The sequence below is a fragment of the Phasianus colchicus genome, chromosome Z, assembly GCF_987193195.1.
Source record: "Phasianus colchicus chromosome Z, bPhaCol1.hap1.1, whole genome shotgun sequence".
NCBI lineage: Eukaryota > Metazoa > Chordata > Aves > Galliformes > Phasianidae > Phasianus > Phasianus colchicus.
The window spans coordinates 76,374,206-76,397,751 of NC_143476.1; the positions used below are offsets into that span (position 1 = coordinate 76,374,206).

The 23,546-nt window shown below is 37.6% G+C and overlaps 1 long non-coding RNA gene across 3 annotated transcripts in view; it reads right to left on the reverse strand.

The window, feature by feature from the left end:
* The window catches only part of LOC116239359 (uncharacterized), an 87,464-nt gene that overhangs the window by 46,673 nt on the left and 17,245 nt on the right, over positions 1-23,546 (reverse strand). The gene's annotated exons all lie outside the window — the stretch shown is intronic.

Consider the following 23,546-nt stretch of genomic DNA (forward strand, 5'->3'; position numbering starts at 1 on the left):
AGGTTAAGATTTAATGGAAGATGTTTCTAACTAGCACTCTGTATTTAAAGGCAGCTGAAAGGAGCAACACAAAGCCCCTGTGGCCTGTTGATATAAAGGGCTAGGGGCAAGGAGGATCCCAGTATTCTTGGTTCATTCAATGACTCATCATGCAACACCAGGTTCGTCACTTGACCTTTTCTTGCCTCGGTGAACTCAAATGGAGATTAGGGTGAAAAATGTAGGTTCCTATTGGAAAACAGATGATTTATAACTGAAGTTATTTGAGTAAATACATTACAAAGAAGTAGTAAATCCATAAATTTTACACACATGATCATAAACAATGGAGTTGATATCTATAAAAACCCCAACTTCTCCTTTCTTCTGCAGGTTTCTTTTCTGTCTGTCTGCATTATTTTCACACTAAAACGATGCACATGCATAAGAGATTAGCAAATTAGGGTAACTTTGTTATTCCCTGAATTTGTTGTTTGTTAAGATACACAAGAGCAAAAACAAACTTCCGTTTCTTCCATAAGTCAGTGAAAACAAAGTAGTCAGCTACATCCGCTCCCATATGAAAAGTAAGATTCAAAAAATTATTTTGGACCAAGCAATTTTAATCTCTGGTTGTGTGTATACGTGTGCTGGAAATGTAGAACAAAACCTGTTTACAATCTCTTTTGCAAGCATCAGTACATTTTGTATTTTCCCAAGTGAGCATGTGGCCCACAAACTGTCTTGTAGTGAAGGTCATTTTATTCAGTAACGAACTGTGTGCCCCTCATCTTGAATTGCTCTCAAGGTTAATAAATAAATAAATAAAAGGCTTCTTTTTATAATTAAATGTCTGTCAAGCTCAAAATCAAACCTCTGGACAAAGAAAATGGTCTGGAAGTCTGAACAGCATTTGTTGTTTTAGTTTTATGTCTTAATGACTTGGATGACTCTCCTCACTATTTCATTTTCATGTTATACTGATCATGAAAGCTTTGACTATGACCAACAAAAATATACAAATGTTTCTCAGCATATCATACAAAAGATCTATAGATTACTTTGGCAAAACTGACTGTATGCACAGCGAATGGTACAAGAAGAGTGAAATGATGGAAGGATTATGAAATGCAGTTTAAAAAACAAAAAACAACAACAACAAAAACCCACATCCCATAAGAATTTGGATTATTTCAAAGTTCATATGTCAGCCAATTAAACCCATTGTTTAGCTTCTGAGACAAAAAGCCACAAAGATCCCATCAGAAGAAGGGTTTTTTCTTCCCTGCTGGCAGCTTGTAGATGCAAAAGGTCTTGTTATAGAGAAGGGTGCAAGTATAGCAGCAGCTAAGGAGTCTCAATCAGATAAACTGACATCTGTGACAGATAGCTCTCTTACACAGGAGGCACTAAGCCTTGCTCGCCTTTCTCACGGGAATGATCCACCACTATTACAGTATCTCTAATGCAGCTACTAACATGCAGTTTTAAACTCATTCACAGGCTGAAACAAGATCACATTTACAGTGAAAAGACAAATTCTTAAGTAGCATGGAACCTCAGTTTAGTTTTCCTTATCACTTCTCTTCTAAAGCTTTAATCAAGTGTTTTATTTTAGAGGCTCAAGCAGTCTCAGTGAATGGCCATTCATTTCTTCCATCCTCATCCATTTTGTTAGCCTTTATTCTCCATAAATATATCTTCAATATGCCATTAAATAGAGGTTCTAAAACTAACAAAAACAAAAACAAGAAAGCTTTTAAAAGCAGAAATATGTTATATTTTCGTAAATAAAACTGCTTGCAAAATATTGAAATGAAGAACACTTAAAATTAAACTTTGCATGTATTAAGATGAATTTATATCACAATAAGAAGATGAGAAATAATCAGATATTGTTTCCTAATATACTTTCCATAGAAAATCAAATTGCTTGGTATTTCTCTTGAAATTGACTTGAAAAAAGAAAATGGAAATGTCATTTCAGGAAAAAAAAAGTAAGAATGTAAAAAGAATCAATGGAAAACTCTTGGAAAGATACAGAAGACAATTATATAGGCAAAACTCAGGTATTTTTGTATTAAATAGGTAAGCTTCAAAATATGAAAGAAAAAAAAATGGGCACTGGACCAAGGAACAGGAACTAACCCCTAACAATAAGGAAGCAATGTGTAATCTGCAGTACCAGAGAAAGAAAAGCCATTATTTCTTTCTGGAAAATCACTCCAAGAAGAATATGGCACATTATAAAAAGTGTCCAGAAAAATGAATATTTGATTTAATGATAAAGCAAATTACGAAAAGAAAATATGCAATACCATGTTACAAATACAAATACAGATGAAGAAGACATACTGATTTAGAATATGAGTTTCTTCTCTACATTTTCCCTAAACTGTTCTTGAGTTCTGCTTATTTTTGCCTTCAGATACATTTATCTATATAAATTATCTATATATATGTATATATTTTACAGTTAAAATAAATTTATTGCATATCTGCTGCAAATCAGCTGTAAATACTTTAAATTTGGCCATATATGTCTCAAAATGCTGATACATTTCACATATTGTGCAAGTACTTCTGCTCTTAGCAGGTTTCTTTCTGTAAATTTTCAGTATTAATGGAGGAAAAAAGTGTATTGTCTTTTATTTAAATTTTGCATTTTTCCTGTAAAGAGCCCAGAAAACCAAATACTGTGTGTACAATTAGCTCCAGTATTACTATCAATTATGAAAATATTTACACTTTTTTGAAATAAAGCATTAAATACAAATTCTAAGATTAAAATTGTCTGATCTCTTCCTTAGAAAGGAACAAAATCTACATTTCTCTTTATTCCCTGGAACTTTTACAAATGCACAAGACACAAGCTCAATACCTTCAGGAGCTGCTTTTAAACAGATTATTGATATTCTGGCCCACAGATCTCTTGGAGGATATTGAGTATCAGCTGCTTCAAAAGGTTGGCGCCAACCTTCCTCTTCTATGCACCACAAACCAGAATTAATTGCAAATCAATCGAACAAAGTACAACTGATCAGTAAACCAATTAGTAATTTTAGCTGTTCATCCTGTCTTCATTTACTACGGGGAAAGATGTGGGATGAAAGAAAATGATTTCTAGTTAGCATTTAGGATTTTTTTTTTAAACTGGTAAAAAGGACGCCCTTGTAAAAACATTTCATATATGGGCATATCCAAGTTAGGCAATTTGAACTGCTCAAATGCATTATTTTTATATCATCTGAATTAATTTGAACTTTAGGTAAAAGATCATGTATCTCTTGCTTTGCTGGTCACTTTTTTTAATCTCTACTGAACAGCAGAAGAATAACATAAATTGCATATAATTCATCCCCACTGTAAATGGAATTCCTTCTTAGTTTCACAGAAGTGTGAGTGAAGCAAAATACTATTAAAGACTTCCATTTCCGTTTGTTGAGATGATCTATCTATTGCATATTCTTCTTGCATCAAGGAAACATACTCTTTAAAATAGTCAAAAGAGGTCCATCATTATAACTCGTAGAGTCCACCCTTTGGTGAAGTTGTGGACAAACCTGGAGGCTAAATATGTATTCTTCCATGGCATAACTACCCAAAAATTTATTCAGTAGAAGTTCTGCAAAGAATGGCAATCCCACTATCAATACAAGATATAGAAGTAAGAAGGAAGCACAGCCCTGCCACAAAGGGGTACTGGTGGATGACAAGCTGGATGTGAGCCAGTGCTGTGCCCTCACAGCCCAGAAAGCCGATCCTATCCTGGGCTGCATCAAAAGAAGAGGAGTCAGCAGATCAAAGGAGGTAATCCTGCCCCTCTGCTCTGCAGTGATGAGACCTTACCTGGAGTACTGTGTCTAGATATGGAGTCATCAGTACAAAAGTTGGATTGCATCTGGAGGAAGGCCACAAAAATGATCTAAGGGATGAAACATCTCCCCTGTGAGGGCAGAGAAAGCTAGGTCTGTTTGGCCTGGAGAAGAGAAGATTTCAAGGAGATCCGAGAGTTTCTTTTCAGTATACAAAGGGGTCTATAAGAAAGAAGGGAACAGAGTCTGTAGAGGAGTCTGTTGTGACAAGACCAGAGGAAATTATTTCAAACTAAAAGAGGGACATTTAGGTTGAATGTAAAGAATAAGTTTTTTATTATAAGGTTGGTGAGGCACTGGAGAGGTTGCCCAGAGATGTGGTGGGTGTGCTGCCCTTGGAGACATTCAAGGTCAAGCTGGACCAGGTTCTGAGCAATCAGATCCAGCTCTGTCACTGTTCAGTGCAGGGGAGTTGGACTAGCTGACCTTTAGATGTCCCTTCCAACTTAAGTGATTCTCTGATTCTATGATTCTACTTAGAGCACCAAGAGTGCAAATGCCTCTTTCCCTGACCTTGTAACTACTATCCTGACTCTCAGTGGGTAATTTCTTTGCTTCTTCTAAAAGAGGAACGGTCTGTGGCACGTTTCAGGACAATATAATCTAAAAAAAAGTAGCTTTTACATTCCAATTTCTGCTCTGAATGGAATGTGGAAGAATAAGAGATCAGAACATGTGCTTCCATTTTCTAGATAAGCATTCTGGCTTCTCCTTACTTTCAGTTGAATTATTTGATAGTTTTATGATGCTTAAAATTGGGTTATTTTGTAAGTACTTGTATTTTTTAAGCTTTCTATCAGTTAAGTACTGCACAGTTTTAACAAAGGAACATTACATGTTGCATCAACACCAACTTAAACTTTCTGGTTATAAAAAATGCATCGTTCAACTGAATAACTATTTGACTTAATATATTATTTGTGGTCAAAATATAGCAGATTTTATTTCATGCACCAGTATATCTTAGGAAGAAACCCAGTCCTATGAATTAATAACTGCAAAATAATATTTCAAAGGAGATATATTTCAAAATCTTGAAAATGATTTCCTGGAACGCCAAAGATTCTTGAAGGTCTCCACAAGAATTTAGGGGACTTGCTTTGCAGTGAATAGGCACCAGTGATTCAGATAACTAATACTATGTATTACTAGTAGGGTCCAGTAAGTTTCATTAGAATTTTTTTAAAAAAAATCTGTACTGTAGGTTGTGCATACATTGTTTTGTTATTATATTTCACTATTTCCTTTATAAAACAAATAACATATACCTAGAGACAGCCAACTTTTAACACACATTCCAGTTTCATTACACTTCAAAGAAGATCTATTAAAAAAGATCTATTTTTAATGGAAACAGTATGTTTTGTGTAAGACTGTTTATTATTATAAAAAAAAATGAAACTTGAACTCCAAAAGCCTGAATGACATTGACAGCAGTACTTTTTGCCAGCTGATTGAACATTTTTGTAGAATCACAAAATCACAGATCATCTTAAGTTGGAAGAGACCTTGAAGACCTTTTATTTCCAAACATCTTGCTGTGGGCTCGAATACCTTCCAACAGACCAGGTGGAAGCCCCATCCAATCTGGCCTTGAACACCTTCAGGGATAGGACATGCACAGCTTCTTTGGGCAACCTGTTTTAATGCTTTTTCACTCTCATAGAAAATATTTTCTTCTGAATATGTAATCTAAATCTATCCTCCTTTAATTTGAATGATAGCTGTGCTAGCCCTCTGATCATCTTCGTGGCCCTCCTCTGAAATCAACATGTGTTGTTTGAGAGCCCCAGAGCTGAACACAGTACCACAGTCTGGGTCTCATTAGAGTGGAATAGAAGGGGCAAAACACTTTTGTGCTGGTCCTGTTTCTTTTTGAAGCCCTGGTTGTGGTTGCCTTTCCCAGCTGCAAGCACACTTCATGCTGATCTTCTCATTCCATCCCCAAATCCTTTGGGCTGCTCTCAATCCTTTCTCCACTCAGTCTGTATTTCCTTTTACTCATTCTAAGAGCAGTGGGAGTTGTGAAAATTTTTTAAGATGTCTCGAATTGCTCTCTTATTTAGGTATTGCTGATATTGGCTTCTTGTTCATTCAAAAAACAATTTAATCAAACGTGAATAACTGTTTTTTTTTTAGCACATTCTTTAAAAGGCTGCATGAATATAGAAAGCACCACAATTAGAAATGAAAAAAAAAAAAACATGAAAAATGAGTACACAGTAGAAGTGACTGACAATGTGAATACCAAGGTGCTATCAATGAACTGTCAGTGACTAAGACTCTCAGACATTAAATACAATTTGCGTTAAATAACGACTGCAATTTTTTTTAAATAAAGAAAGGCTCAGATCTGGAATATATGCAACATAGTGATAATATTTACAGAGTCTGGTCCTATAGGACAATTCAGTTTATAATCTGGATGCTTGCAGACAGATGCATAAGAAAGGAGGTCACAGCTTGTGCAGGAAACATGCAGACTGCAGTTGCATGAGTCCTATGCATGGGAGAAATCTGGATCTCCACATACACTGGGTCCTAGCAGTACCATGCTTTCAGGAGAATACTACTTTCCTGAGAACTAACACTCAATCAAAAGTGGTGTTTTGAAATGCTGTCAAATGAGAATAGCCCAGACTGATTTATGGTATGGCAGACAGCATACACCCAACAGTGGAAACACAGTCTTCGTTCCTTGATCACTCTGGAATTTCATGAATCTCTGAAGAAATTTAAACTATCTGCTTTGAAAATACTGTAATCATAAAGCTGATTAGAAACAGATATGAACCATAACATGTTTATTTAATATCAATATAGCACAAGATCATAGAATCATAGAATGGCTTAAGTTGGAAAGGACTTTGTCTATTTCCAAACTCCCATGATCCCCCACTAGAGCAGGTTGCCCAGGGCCTCATCCAGTCTGGCCTTAAACTCCTCCAGGGATGGGTTATCCACAACTTCACTGGACAACATGTTTCAGCACCTCACCACTTTCTGAGTAAGGAATACTAGCATATGGTGAAAATCTGCAATAGTGTGAATTGAGGACATGAATAAGGAAGGACACAGAAGGATGTGGATTAGTGGGGAAGGTTATGATGGATTAATGGTTAGATGAGATTATCTTAGTGGTCCCTTCCAATCTTAATGGTTTTATTATTCTACTCTATGATTCCATGAACAGCAGTGCATCCTGGGGCATTGATTTGCTGATTCTTCAGGTCAGGGACTTGCTTGCAATTTGGCATGAGCTCTTCATCACTAAACACTCATAGGTGAGGTCTGGAAAGTGAACAAATATTTCAATATCCCACCACTGTAACTCGGATAAGGTTATTATGTATGACTGTATCAGCCGCACAACTGTAATTTTACAGCCATTATACATGACAGTTGTTCCATCCTCAGAGTTTAATCTAGTTATTAGATACATAGCCATAAATTTCAGACTTTCTTTTAAAATTGATTGCAAGCACATTAGGAAGATATAAATTAAGTCCTACTATATTTAAGAGAAAAATTTAGTATTGAACTTTTATTGTAAAGTATTTAAACCTCCTAATTTTAGCTTCATTTCTATGAAACAAATGGTTATAGAATCATAGGTCACCTCAGATGAATTTTTATATGGTGCCATTCAGAAAAATGATACATTATTTGACTTTCATTGAATAAAGGAAAAAAAGTCCTTGAAAGAAGTGAAATAATATATTTTTTTCTTGCAGGATTAATGAGCCATATAACTGGGAGATGTGTTTGTAGTATTTCATTTTTTAAAATATAAGTATTACAGAGAAGATTAAAGAGTTTAGACATTTACAAGGAAGAAGTTGCATTATGTTCCAAATGCACTTCCAGTAGGAATGAATTTGGCTCAGTGTGTTTGGACAATCTGAATAGAGAATGATTTTAATATATATGTTTTTGTTTTGCCCCATTCCTGTTTTTAAGTTTAGTTTATGTAGTGCATATAAATATACTATGTTAAAGGACATATTCCTTCTTATATTTGCTTGATATTTATTCTTGTTTTAAGAGGGACAGTACAGAGGGGTGGTTTGTGCTGATAATAGTTTCCCAAGCCTTTAGTTTAACAGGGAAGTCAGATAGGGTGCTACTGCAGACTCTTGACCTGCTGGCATGACAGAAGAGGAATGGGGTAGAGTTGGAGAGATGGGAAGGGTAGCTAGATGCACGCACCTTTGGGCTTAGCACAGTGGCTCTACTGGCAAGGGCAATAAAAAGTTGATTGATACCTACCTATGATGAATCTTCATAATGATTTAAGCATGTTTACAGTAATAAAACTTAGTGCCTGGAGTGCTTTGATTTTAGTATCAGCTGGTATGGATCAAAACTGGTTTTAAAAAGCCACTTAGATCTTGTCATGTGAAAAAATATCCTAGCTTCATAAACATTAGAAATATATTTTGTTATTACTTCATTTTTTGCCTACTGCCAAAAGGGTATACTTCCATTCCTGTCTTTGTACCCAAACTTTGTGTGAGTAAGGCATTCCCCAAATGAAAGCCATTCTGAAGGGAGGCTTTTTATCTAACACATGATTCCCAGAATAGGTCATTTCCTCCTCTGGCCATCCCTGTGTTGATACCATGGTGTTCGTATGCCCTCACTGGCAGTCTTTTCCTGAAGTGAGAGGATAAGATGACTATGACACGAAGGTGCTATCTTCTCCACCGTGAGGCAATACATATATATATATATATATATATGTTGCCTAAATATATATTTGTGTGTTGCCTCTTTAACTGCTGTTAAAGAACAGTTGGCTTAACACGGAGTCAGCTTACTTATGCAATGTCCTCAAAAATATCCTGAAGAGACAAAATACTTCAAGGCAAGGTCACTAATACTGAAAATCTCCAGACCTACTGTTCCTGTCATGTTTAATTTAACTGATGGCATAAACACTAAGCAGGGTTACACAATTACTTATTATATTTTTTTATGAACCACTTTTTTTTTTTTTTTTTTTTTTTCCAGACTTGTATAAAGTTTCAGTTGCCTTGTGGCCTAAAGTGAAATGCGTCTTTAAAGCTCTGGAAAGCACCTTATGTTTAATTATTTAGACATGTAGGGAGATTAAAACTCTTAATACAGAAGTTCTTTTCAAATAATACAGTTTCAGTTTGCATCTACTTTCTACTATTCTTTTTTTCTGTTATCAGATTTTGGAGGGGGGTAATTTCAGTCTTATTTTTGTAATATTCTGCATTATTATTTTTAAATTAACAGTGTGCCCTAAAAAGTCCTTGTAAAGAAATGTATAGATGAAGGCACTTAATATAAACTCTCAAATGAAATTTACACTTTTCTTAAACACATCAGTCCTTTGTTTTCCCAGTGGAAAATTATTTCTTTTATAGTTTCACAACCTTGGTGATATAGAAGTGTCTGATTCTTCCAAATAGTTAAAAAAATTATAGCAGTTTTCTAAAGCTCTTTCATTTACTGCAAATAGATACTAAACAACCATATATCCACTAGAGTGTGTTGGAGATCATCTGATAGTTTTCCCATTTCTTGTGAAAATATTAATTAATCAAACTGAAATTGCTTGAGGTGCTAAGTGTATTTTACTAACTTTCCACTTAAACTATTGAAGAATGGCTTTCACATTTCCAAAGGAGAAGAAGCTTGTGGCTTTTGTTCATAGTAGATTTTTGTTATGAAATTTTAGCAAATTTAACTGAAGGGGAAAGATGAGAACAAAGCAAGTTATTCTAAACTCTAGGATTGAAAAAAATCCAGCACATTATTATTAAATTCATGGGAATATTCTGATCTGATCTTGTTTCCATATTCTTAAAAATTCTTTTAAAAAATAAGATCTAATTTAATTTAGATTCAAGGTAAAAATGCAATATTTGAAATTTCAAAAATGTCTATACAATGAGAATGTTTTTTGAAGAAAACTCAATCCAATTTAAAACACTCTAAGTATTTAAAATAATTTATTAGAAAAGATAGTTGTTCAGATTTTATTTTGTCTGCTCTTTATTGAAACAGGGATCTTATGCAACCAATTGTGAAGTGTCTTCACAACTGCTTGATCTATCTATGTCTCCTTGACTTTTCATAAGACATTCCGAAAAGCTTTGGCTGTGTCCTGAATATTTTCAGAATTTTCTTAAATTCTGTGGCATAATGATGCTTTTTCGAAACCAATATCTATACCTAATGATAATTGTATTAATGTATTACATAAGATGATCATACTTGTCCACACATTGGGTGAATCAGGATGTGATTCTCTAAAGGTAACCACAGAATGGGATGAAGAGGCACTTCTTCCAATTCTGATTTTAGAACCAAGAATCATGGGTTTGATTTCAATCACTTTCCCTGATGAATTTATTGATATGATTTCAGTCTGTTTACATTAAATACTTGGTATTATAAGTTCAAAATTGGGCCAAAGCCATAAACAAACAAATGAACAGGAAAAAAAAAAAAGCCTCAAACAACCCTAGAAAATTCTGATTCAGCTTCTGATTTCTTTTTTATTTTTCTTGTCGTCTTTTGGAAAATAGCAACCTGATTGCACAGTGTAGATCAGCTAATTGTGCCATTACCTAATTAGCTTTGTTCTTTCAAAATTTGCTACAGAATGTCTAAAGATTTAATATTTTATATCTTCAAATTATAGCCAATGAAAACTTAATTTACAATTGCTTTATTTGCTATGATTGAGATTTTTTGAGACAGACTACTGGAATTCGGCTTACAGAAAAGGTAATAAATAAGCTGAAGAGAAGTAACAGATATTTATGGATCCTTTCACATGGATTCTATGAACTAGTATTCTTACTGTGTTAGTGAGGAAGGCTTTGCTTCTTGATCAGTGCCTGGAGCTTTTCCTCAGACACAAAATGAAATGGATTTTTCTAAATGTATTTTGCAATGAAATACAAATTTCTAAATATTTTGGTCTTAGGACATGTTGTGGAGAGAGAATGAAATGCTTAAAAATGGAGACAAATAAGAGGAGAAGCCACCATTTGGGGAGCTTCTCTTTTCCTTTGTTTTCAATACAGGATCCGAAAGTAACGTAGTAAGGCTTCTTTATCTTTCCTTCATTTCTCCATTCCTGTCTTACAAAAGAAAATCCACTATAGTTTTGTCCCTAGCTTCTCCTGGGGAAACAATTTTCCACTGCTGCTTCTTTTTCTCCCCATTGTTCTTTTATTCTGTCAGCTCTGGGTTCGTATACAGGTCTTCTTCTTGTATCCAGATATAGCAGTAATCTCTTTTTCATACCTTCTATAGTCCCAGATTTGACGTCCTTGCATCTGATAGCAACGTTGATTTCTCTACAGGGTCTCAGTGCAAGTTCTCCCTCGGGATGGTTTATGCACCCCATTCTTCACTTCCAGTCCTCTGAAAGTGAAGTGCATTTCTGATCCTTTGAGTGTGAGAATTCTCTGGGGTGACTACAGAAGGACTGTACTAGCAGTAAATACATCAGGTCTAAGATTAAGTATCATGGACATCCAGACTACAAACTGCACATTATCAAAGATAGGATGCCATGGCAAATAAAAATTAAATTTCTGATTTTATTTGTTGCACCTCATCTATTTCTACCACTGGGGAAAAAAAAGGGGGAAAAAAGGAAAAAAAAAAAAAAAAGAAAGAAAAAAAGAACATTTAAGAATTCATTCTGAATCAGCATACATGCAATACCTTTAGTATTTATCAGATTCACTTTTGTTCTTTGCTCATCTGTCAACATCTTAGCAAACCTTATTTAAGAAACATTAGACCAGCCAAAGTGCTGTTCTTGAAACAGTCATTTTGTTTGCCACTGCTTGAAATTCCAGTTGTCATTTCAACTTATTTAGGATGAGGAGATAAGTACTGGGGGACAAGGTCATTTTAGAAAATATTAGATGATATAATAAAGTTGTTGAATGTATCAAGTTGTTCTAAAGTCTACTTATCAGAAAATAGCACTGGGTTATTCTTAGGAATTATGGTCCAAGTTTTCCCTTTTCTTCAATACTTGTTAGACAGCTGATACATTCCAGTGAGCTTTCTTGCCATATTATTTCAGAGCTGACAAGGTATTAGTCCGTTAGATTAGGTGACAGGATGAAACAGAGGAATTCAGTTAAAGAAGAAGAACTGTCATGCAATTAATGCTTGCTAACATAAGACTGGTTGTTGTTGCTGTTGTGTTGTTTTTTTCCCATTAAATAAGTCCTGTCAAATAAAGACACTACTATTTTTTTTTTTAAAGATTCCAGTTTGGTTGATAAAGATAACCACAAAGACATAATAGGTCTGGACTTTTAACAGTGTCTGAGGTAATATCACATGACATACTGTTTCAGAACCCAGCCACACAATATCAATAAAATACATATTAAATGTGTTAAAAGTTGTTTAATGGATGGCTTTCAAAAACTGTTTGTCAGAGGAGAATCATTCACAAATGTGGATTTTGCACTGGGATTCCACAAAGATCCGATGTTATGGAACATTTTAACAAATGATCTGGAAAGAAATGTAAAATTGCTGCTGCTAAAATTTGCAGATGATAAGTTGAGGAAGACAGACATCCTTAATCAGTTGTCTAGATAAATTGGGGCAGCTCAATCAGAATGCATTTTAATATAATCAAATTTAAAAAATCTGCCAATAAATAATGAATACATACTTCATTTAGAGGAGATAAACTTTCAGTTATGAAATCTTTGTGAATAATATCTAATTTTCAGCATAGAAACAACATGGAACATGAACAAGACTATTATAAGATTTAATTCTCAAATATCCACCTGAAAATAAAAGCAGGAAAGAGATATTACCTCTCAGTACTCAGATAATGTTTGATATTTTGTCTAGGCTAATGTCACATTTTTAAAATGCCTTAAAATTTTAAAGAGAATTTGAAGATATTATTTCACAGGTGAAAATACCATAGAAGAAAAGAATGTCAGAAGCAGTCAGTTCAGCTTATAAGAAAGGAAACTGAATGATAACTTGATTGCTGGGTAGAAACCAAATATTAGAGTTATCTTAATTTAGCTGGTACACTAAAATCCAGTAGCTGGAAACTGAAACAAAGCATGTAATGTAAAAAGAAAAAATGTCAGTAAAATAATAATTGAGCCATGTGAAATAAAAACAACACAAGAGTGACGGATTTTCCATCTCTTGATTTTTCCATTAAAATCTGATGGAAAGGATTACAGAATTTTCACTGTCTTCAGTAGAGAGCAGATTATATTCCAAATATTACAAAGCCCACTCCATAAGCAAGGCCTTTATTTTATTATGTAGGCCCACAGCGTCAGAGGATGGTGCTGATGGTATGGCAGTAGAAGTTGAACCTTCCCATCGATATTCTGTTACAGTTTGGTGCCATGTGACAGATGGCAGCAGAGAGGCAGTCTGACAGAGTGGTGTCTGACATGGAAGTGCATGTGAATGAAGGTCCATCACTGAATTCCTCTATGAGAAAAAAAAAAAAAAAAAAATGGCACCCATTGACATTCATTGACATTTGCTGAACATTGTTGGAGACCAAACAGTGGATGTGAGTACAGTGAGGCATTGGGTGGTGTGTTTCTGCAATGTTGATAGTGACATGAAAGACAAGCCATTTTCTGGCCCAATCAGCTCATCTGCATGAACTAGCATATGGTACTGACATATGTTGAAAAAGGGTGTTTTGTAGCTGAGAATTTGCTCTATCAAAAAGTGTTATTGTGCTCTTTGCATCTGTTGTAATTTCTGTGAAAATAAATAGGAGGCACTACTTTCGGAGTGATCAATATATTTACATACATTTAACATTGTTCTCACTGCTGCTTTTTTTTTTTTTTCTTTTTTTTTCTTCCCTCCCCTATTCTCTTTTCCTTTTCTGTCTTAATACATTTCAATTATATTTTCTTTTCAATTCTCTCCCTCATCCCACTGTAGCGGGTGGGGGCAGGGCTGTGAATAGCCTGTTGCATTAAACCACAACACAATGTGTGCAGTTTTGCATATCACAATATAAGGAAGAATAAAAACAACTAGTGAGTTCCAAAGTGATTCTCAACATTTTCCTTCACTGGTTGGTTTATAACTAGTGCAGGAGGCAGCAGGGAAGGAGTGATAAGAAAATTGTGTGGAGCCAGATAGAGCAGTCTTAAGCATCTCATAGATTCCTATGAATCTATTCTGTAGACCTCTGTTAACCTTGTTACTCTTGGAAAACAGGCACATGGCGTAGAGCCTGGGGATCTACTTCATGGTGGGACACCCTAAAATTAAGCTTGATGAAACTCAAGGACATATAGGTTTCTTCAATAAAATTACATATTGTATACACAGATGTAAAAAATATTCATCTGTTAGCAAGAAATAGTCAGAGATGAGCAATAAAAATTTATTTCCTAATTCTGGAAAGGAATCACAGAATGGAAGAATGGCTGAGTTTGCAGGAGACCTCTGCAGATCTCCTGATCCATCCACCCTGGTCAAGCAGAACTACTAAGACCATTGCTTACAGTGGCACTGGAAGATCTCTAAAAATCAGACTCCACAGCCTGTCTGGGCAGCCTGTGCCAGTGCTCTGTCACCTTCACAGTGTTTTAGTTTGTGCCCATTGATTCTTGCCCAGGCATCACGCACTGCTAAAAAGAGCATAGATCCAATACAAGAGACAGGTACAAAGAGGAAGGTGACTGCCTTATTGAAATGAATGTTTAAGTTATAATTTTACAAACATCAGAGCCCTGAATTCAATGAATAGTTCAGTTCCTCACCATGTATCACTGAACCCCTAGTGAAGCCACAGGATTTTTTGCTTGTAACTACATATTTTGTTTCTGCACTCTCTTCCCAGTTCGGCAGTTCCTGATCTTCCTCTCCTCTTCACACACAGTTACAACATCAGGGAATAATCAGGGGAATGGTAGCAGAAGCAATAGCAGGCAAATTTGGGAGCATAAAAAAAGCCTTCAAATTAAAATCCCCCATCTCCTTTTTTGAAATAAAAACTAGTTATAAATATACATAATTATGGAAAAGGATTAATGGAAGCATTGTAATCATTCAGTTTTCAGATCTACTATCAGTGATATTTTCCCTATTGGATTCTCAGCAGTGTCCTTTACAAGCATTCCCAGTTTTAACAAGCGAGCATCAACCAGGCACCAAAGGTATCTATCCACTGCTTTTCACTCAGTTAATAAGTTTACTAAATGATAACTGATGATGAAGTAGAGTGTAGATAAGATTCATAACACTACTTGATGTGTGACAGATGAAGGAATGCATGCCCATCTCTTCAGATAGAACTGGCAACAAAAGCCATAAGGTCTGTACCTGTCACCACTGCACATTAGTTGCTGCGTGTATGACACCAAGCCAGTGCAGGCAATCTAAATACATGCTCACTTAAGAAAATATAAAACTTCTGATACTTACTCTTCTAAGGGAGATTTTTAATGGCAGTTCCCTGTACTTTGCCAAATGCTTTGCCACATTTTAGGTGAAGTAGATCCCTTTGGATCTATTAAGACCCAGCAACATATGATGTCTATTCTTTTCCACTTTTTCCAGCATTTAAAAGGAATTTTGTGGAAGAATCTAGCATCAGGCCTCACATAACTATAACTGTCAGGTTTTTTCATTCTTGAGACCTAAAATACAAGTAATAACAAAATGGCTTTTAATAGATCTACAGTACATTATTTTATGGGAAAAAAAAAAAAATTAACTATTTCAATTCCTAATAGTTTCCACATAATGCTGAGTATTTGCCAGAGAAATGAAGAATCTTTTATCCCTATCTGCTACAGTTAAATTACATACAATTATTACATAATTACAGATGTGATGCCTTTCTTTGCAGATAATCATAGGTGTAGCTTAAAAAATCTGCAGGTATTTAGGTTAAACAACCTGGCAGGTCAAGTGCTCAGAGTACCAGAACAAATTATCCCATATATGTTCTGAACATCCTCATTAGTATGTAACATGACAGCTCCACCTTCAAAGAGAAGACAAAAAGATTTCTGCAGAAAGATGTCTATGCACACCCACATATATATACAATTTTTTTTTTTTTTTTTTTTTAAGAAAGAGCGACAAAGAGCTTTTGCTCATAGCTTATCTGCCAATCATCTTTTGCACCTATTAGGGTACACAGTTTGCATTTCTTAACTAAGAGGTGTCCTGGTTCACCAGTAAGTTTATTGGATTTAACAGTGTTACTCATTACAACTGGCACATTGGTAACAGATGGATTTCAGATAGGAGTTCAGCGCTTCTGCAAATAGTGTCATGATGTCTGAAATGCACAACTGGCAATCCTAATATGAGTCTCTGGTACCAAATCTCCAAACTTAATAACTTTAGTTTCACATATGTTGTGTGGGGATAATAAGTCCCTTACTATGTTTAAATTGTCATTCACTAAATATTTAGTATAACTCTAACCTGGCTTTTAACTTTCTGTGCCAATTCTTGACTGCTTAAATTAGCATGATTATGCTCATGATTCAGATGAGGCAGGAAAAATGCTTTTATTATTACCTTCTATACTCAAGAGTTTTAGGTAAATGCTGCCAATCCAGTACGTAACTGCTACCAACCATATGTTGATTTCACCATGTTTGCATGTCACCTGACTTTCCCAAATTTCTTTTCAAATTCACTTGCTCCAGCAGGATTGCTCAGGGACATGATTTAGCGGAGGATTGTTAGTTCGGGTACTATGGTTAAGATCATGGTTGGACTTGATGATCTTTAAGGTCTTTTCCAACCTGACTGATCCTATGATTCTATGATTTTATGACTAGAATTTGAATGTTCTCCTCACATTCCTTTTTATTTTTTGCAATATTATTTCATGATTACTAGATTTCTCTTTGTATCATGCATGATTTTTTACCCTCTTCTCACTGAAAGTACTCAGTTCATATTAACATACTGCTTTTTTCTTCTTTTTTTTCCATAATATTTTGATTTTTTAAAGAGAGTATTAGGCTTTGCAGTGAGGTTCAAAATTCCTTGCTCTAGAAGACTACCCAGTCCTTACCATGAAAAAAAAAAAGAATCCAGACAACATACTTTTGCACTCCAAAGAAAATTTATCATTGGGAATCTACTTGGATAAAGCAGACAAACAAAAAGGATAGAGTTAGCACAAAATTTTTTAAAAAAACAAACTTAGTTTTCAGCAGCTGCTACCACCTGTACCTGCCTAATTCTAATTCACTGAGTTGCTGAAAGGGTGGATAACTTGATACTGTCTAAGTCTGCAGGAAAGAAGTACTGGCTGTAGCCCAAACACAGAGCTTAATACGGGAGAAAGGATTATTATTTTTAGTGCCAGAGGATAAGTCATTTTTCTCTGAAATGACTCTGTGGATCCTCTAATGAAACTAGCTTTGATACTGGCAAGCAGTCAAATCAAAACACAAACACCAAACACCTGTGTGCCAGATACACACAGCTGTATGTGTCTCACTCTGGATTCATTGTATTTTCCTATCCTAATTCTTTCTACATCACAAGTAAAACTATGACAGGGGATCTCATTACAACCCACATGATCCCTAATGGTGAAAGCACTGTTCAATCTGTTTCGTTTATTATCTATCATTTGTATTAAATTGAACCAGCAAAGTCCCAATTGCAATTTGCAGCAGTAATGAAATAGGATCAAGCTGTCCTAAAAAGATGTGTGCACAAACAGGGTCTGCAACTACAGAGACTCTAGTACACTAAGACATCAGTCCTTGTATTGTAAACAGAGCTGTAACTGTGAGCACTGATCAAGACTTTTTTTTTTTCCTATGGTTACTTTCACTTGCATCTAGCCAGACTTTTGCACATACTGAAAAGAAAACAATTGTTGCCCACCCAGAAGTCTGAAACTGCTTTAGCCATATCTAACTATAACACATTTCACTCACTAATCCACTACACCCCAAAACTGATTTTGCACTAAGGACAGAAAAGAGTGTGAGGAAATATGTGGCTGTTTGGATTAGGACGTGAGGGAGACTGTGAGTTGGTGGTAAAATTTTGATGAAAAATTCTACTGAATAAGAAGTTCAGCCTATGTGTGCAAACATACTACTGTGTACTTTTTATGCACTGGAATTAATAATAGTCAGAAACAAAGTATGTTACATAGGGAATATTTAGTTGTGATTCAACTCGTGGCCAGATCAGCACCAGATCTGGGAGAAGATTTTGGAAATAGGTAGATCCAAAACTGAAATCCAAACATCAGATGACTATTACTTAGTTTTCTTGGAGATATCAAGAAAAAGTGGAAGGCAAAAAAATAGCTATGAAACAGCAGAATCATTTGAATAGACACATAGTTGTGTAATGCTAATGTTTTCCAACTGATAGTACAGTAAACCTGGAGGCCAAGTGACATACCTGACAGTTTCTTAGAGATATTTTGAGTACTCCAAAACAGTGTCAGTAGAGTAGCATTTAAATTTAAGTAAATAGGTTCTAAGCAGAGTGTTACCTACAGAACGACAGGACAATCTTGAGTAGTATTTTATCTAGCAAACTTAAGCCACTGTGTATAGAAAATTGACCAGATACTCAGTTGATTGAAGTGACTGATGCTCTGCTTGTTGCACATGGCTGTTTGCATCAAATAAAAACCCTGAAATTATCATACACCATCTATACACTAAATCACAGATAATTCTGCCTGAACATGTGAATTTCACTCATGTTATGTATAGTCTGTGCTATGAGAGTTTATACACAAGCAATAAGTTATGTATAAAATACAGGTGAAAAGTTCACATTTTTGAAAAAATCTTATCAACTTACTAGAATATAGAAATGCAGCTAGTAAATCATACAATCATTGAGTCATTAAGGTTGGAAAAGTCCACTAAGATCATCTAGTCCAACTATCAATCCATCACAACAATGATCAAAATATATCAAAAAGGATTTCAAGTTTAGGGTGAATGGTTGAAGGAGTGGGTGCGCAAGTGATATTTTCCTCTCTCCCTTCTGGGCTGGTGAGGAATACAGAGCAGTCTAGTAAAGCGCAGGCTTTGAATAAGTGGCTGAAAGGGTGATGTGGCCATGGGAACTTTGGGTTCTTTGACCATGAGGCAGTTTACTCAGCGTCTGGCCTGATGGCTGTGGAAGGGTCTTACCCATCTCTGAGGGGAAAGTGGATCCTAGCCCAGGAGCTGGCAGGACTTGTTGAGAGTGCTTTAAACTAGGTATGAAGGCAGATGGAATAAAATGATGCTCACTAGGGTGGAGTGAGTAGTTCAGAAATTTCAACTAGATTTGATGGGGGGAGTGGGTGGAGGTCAGTGGGACAGAGGAGGGCTTGGGGATGTTGTCATTGTAGGAGATGGTGGGGATGAGCCTCTGAACAGTCCTGTAGGATCTCCTAGGAACTCCTCAGAAGAGCTAATGTTGCTGACCAGCCATCCAAAACCTCCTTGTGCCCCTCTAGGAAGCAATGGGGCAAAACTTCTGAATTCTTTAGGAGGTTTGAGAGAGGACCCCTCTAGAAAGGTAGTCTGTCAGAAAGCCCAGCTGAAGAGCCTTTACACTAATACACACAGTATGGGAAATAAGTAGGAGGATTTGGAAACCATGATGTGCTTGGAAAATTATGAGCTGGTTGCTATCACAGAAATGTGTGGGATGAATCCCATGATTGGAGTACTCTGATTGAAGGCTATAGGCTCTTCAGAAGGGATAGACAGGGTAGGAAGGAGGGGAACTTGCCCTCTATGTTAGGAAGTAGATAGATTGTGAAGAGTTGTGTCTGAGTAACAGCCATGACCAGGTTGAGAGCTTATGGTTGAAAATCGGAGATTAGTCCAGTAAAAGACTTCTAGTGATTGGGGTTTGCTACAGGCCACGTGGTCGGGGGAGCCTTCTTGCTTCAGCTGCAGGAGGTGTTGCACTCGTGGACTCTTGTCCTCATGGGGGATTTCAACCAACCGGTTATCTGCTGGGATAGTAGCACAGTGCCAGACAATCCAGGATATTCCTGGAGTCTGTTGAGGGTAACTTCCTGGTCCAGGTATTAGATGGAATGATCCAGGGTGAAGCCTTACTGGACCTGGTGCTCACCAATGTGGAGGAGAGCATTAGAGAGGTTTAGATTGGAGACAGCCTGGGCTGTAGTGATCATGCCCTGGTGGAGAATGCAGGCCAGGCAAAAAGTAGGGTGAGGACCCTGAACTTCAGGAGAGTAAAATTCTGTCAGTTCAAGGAACAGGAACAGCTGTGTGGGATATCATGGGAAAGTGTCCTTGAGGGCATGGGAACAGAACAGAGCTGGCAGCTCTTAAAGGAAGGACACCCTTCTGAGAGTGCAATAGCTCTCAATACTCCAGCAGAAGAAATCAAGAAAAGAAGGCAGGTGACTGACATGGCTGAGAAAGGACTTGCAGTTTAAACTGAGGGAAAAGAGAGAAATGTTCAGGAAATGGAAGCAGGCCTGTGTAGCCTGGAAAGAATATAAAGACATTGTCTGCAAATGTAGAAATAAGATTAGGAAAGCCAAGACACAGATAGAGCTGAACTTGGTAGGGGATATGAAAAATAACAGGTACATAAACAGGAAGAGAGATCAAGGAGAGTGTTCCCCCTCTGATAAATGATGATGGAGAACTGGCTTCCTCAGACATGGAAAAAGCTGAGGTGCTCAGTAAGTGCTTTGCCTTGGTCTTCACTGGTTGTTGGGCTTCTCCCATGTCTGCCAGCACCTGAAGCTCTAAATTGACAGGAGCAGATTCTGTCCGACTGTAACAGTGGAACAAGTCCAAGACCTCCTCATGAAACTGGCTATTTGTAAGTCCGTGGGGCTAGATGATATCCATCATGGGGTTCTGAGAGAGATGACTGATGTGGTTGCTGAGACACTCTCCATCATATCTGAAAAATCATGGCTGTCTGGTGAAGTCTCTGGTGACTGGAAAAAGGGAAACATTACTCCCATTTTTAAGAAAGGGAGTAAGGATGACCCGGAGAGCCACAGGCCAGTGAGCCTCACCTCTGTGCCTGGGAAGATCATGGAGCAGATCCTCCTAGAAGCTTTGTTAAGGCATGTACTAGATAAAGAAGTGCTTCGAAACTGCCAGCATGGTTCACCAAGGGCAGATTGTGCCTGACCAATCTGGTGGCTTTCTACAATGGAGTGACACCATGGTGGACAGGGGAAGGGCAATGGGATGTTATCTATCTGGATTTCTGCAAAATCTTTGACATGGTCACTCACCACATCCTTCCCTCTAAACTGGAGAGATATGAATTTGAAGGATGGACTGTTTGGTGGATTAAGAACTGGTTGGCTGATGGCAGCCAAAGGGTTGTGATTGATGGTTCTACATCAGTGTGGAGGCCAGTCACAAATGGTGTCCCTTAGAGGTCACCTTGGGATCAGTGCTCTTCAATATCTTCATCAATGACATAGAGATGGCATTGAGTGCACCCTCCGCAAGTTTGCAGACAACATCAAGCTGAGCGGTGCAGTAGATACACTGGAATCAAGGGAAGCCATCCACAGGGATCTGGACTGGCTGGAGAAGTGGGCCCGTGTAAATCTAATGAGGTTCAGCAAGGCCAAATGCAAGGTGCTGCACTTGGGCTGGGCAATCCCAATGTTTATACAGACTGGGAGAAGAATCCCTCAACAGAAGGACTTGGTAGTCTGGTAGAAGAGAAGATGGACATGAACCAGCAGTGTGAGCTTGCAGCCAGAAGGCCAACTATATCCTGGGCTACATTAAAAGAGAAGTGGCCAGCTGGGTGATTGTTCCCCTCTACTTGGCTATTATGAGGCCCCATCTGGAGTAATTTATCCAGGTCTGGGGACCCCAATACAAGAAAGACACGGAGCTCTTAGAATGAGTCCAGAGGAGGGCCACTAAGATGATCAGAGGGCTCTCCTATGAGGAAAGGTTGAGGGAACTGGGATTTTTTAGCTTGGAGAAGAGAAGGCTCTGGGAAGACCTCATTGTGGCCTTTCAGTACTTAAAGGGAGCGTATAAATAGGAAGGAGAATGGCTGTTTACGAGGGTGGATAGTGATAGGACAAGGAGGAATGGTTTTAAACTGAGTCAAGGGAGGTTTAGGTTAGGTATTAGGACAAAGTTTTATCACTCAGAGGATGTTGACACACTGGAACAGGTTGCCTAAAGAGGTTGTTGATGCCCCATCCCTGGAAGCATTCAAGGCCAGGCTGGATGTGACTTTAGGCAGCCTGGTCTGGTGGCTGGTGACCTTGCTTTTGACAGGGGTGTTGAAACTAGATGATCACTGTGGACCTTTTCAACCCAGGCCACTCTATGATTCTGTGATGCTATGATGATCACTAAATCATGTCCCTCAGTGCCACACCTACATGTGTCTTGAAAGCCTCCAGGGACAGTGATTCCACTATCTCCCCAGCAGCCTGTTCCAATCCAGCACCACTCTTTCTGAGAAGAAATTTTTCCTAATATCCAACCTGAAAGTCCCTTGCTGCACCTTAAGGCCATTACCTCTCATCCCATCACTAGTTATCTGGGAGAAGAGGCTAACCCCCACCTCACTACCACTTTCTTTCAGGTGTTTTTAGAGATTGACAAAGTCTCCCCTGAGTCTCTTCTAGATTAAACAATCCCAGTTCGCTCAGCTGCTCCTCATAAGACTTGTACTCCAGACCCCTCACCACTTTTGTTCCCTTCTCTGGGCACATTCGAGGATCTCAGTGTCTTTCTTGTACTGAACACAGTACTCGACGTGTGGCCTCACCAGTGCTGAGTACAGACAGACGATCAGCTCCCTCAAACAGCTGTCTGCAATGTTTTTGATACAAGCCAGAATGACATCGTGGCCACCTGGGCACACTGGTGGTTCTTGTTCAGCCAGCTGTCAGGTAACACCCCCCAGATCCTTTTCTTCCATGCAGCTTTCCAACCACTTTGCCTCAAGCCTGTAGTGATGAATGGAATTATTGTGACTGAAGTGTAGGGCCTGGCACTTGGTCCTGTTGAATCTCATACAACTGGCCTTAACCCATCAAACCAGCCTGTCCAGACCCTTCTGAAACGCTTTCCTACCCTCAAGGAAGAATACACATGTCCAGCCCAACTTCTCAAGAATACTATGGGAGACAGTGTCAAAGGTTTTTGGATGATCTGGGTAGATTACAGTCACAGCCTTTCCCTCATCTACCAAGCTGATCACTCAATCATAGAAGGCTGGTAAAACAGGACCTGCCTTTCATGAACCCATGTTGGCTAGACCTGATCCTCTGATTGTCCCATACACGCTACTTGACTGCACAAAAGACAATCTGCTCCATGATCTTCCCTTATACTGAGGTCAGGCTGACAGGCCCAGAGTTTCCTAGATCTTTCTTTCAACTCTTCTTGTAGATAACCATCACATTAGCAAGTCTCCAGTCATCTGGGATCTCCTTGATTGACCTGGACTGCTGGTAAATGATGGAAAGCAGGTTAGCAATCGCTTCTATCAGCTTCCTCAGTACCCTCATGTGGATCCCATCTTGGACTTGTGGATCATATGGACTTTGAAACTGTCCAGGTAGAGGACAAAGTCCTATCCTTGTCTTCCACCTCAAGGGGCTGAGTACTGGCTTGACTGTTAAGTACAGAAGTAAAAAAGGCATTGATAATCTCAATCTTTTCCTTGTCCTCA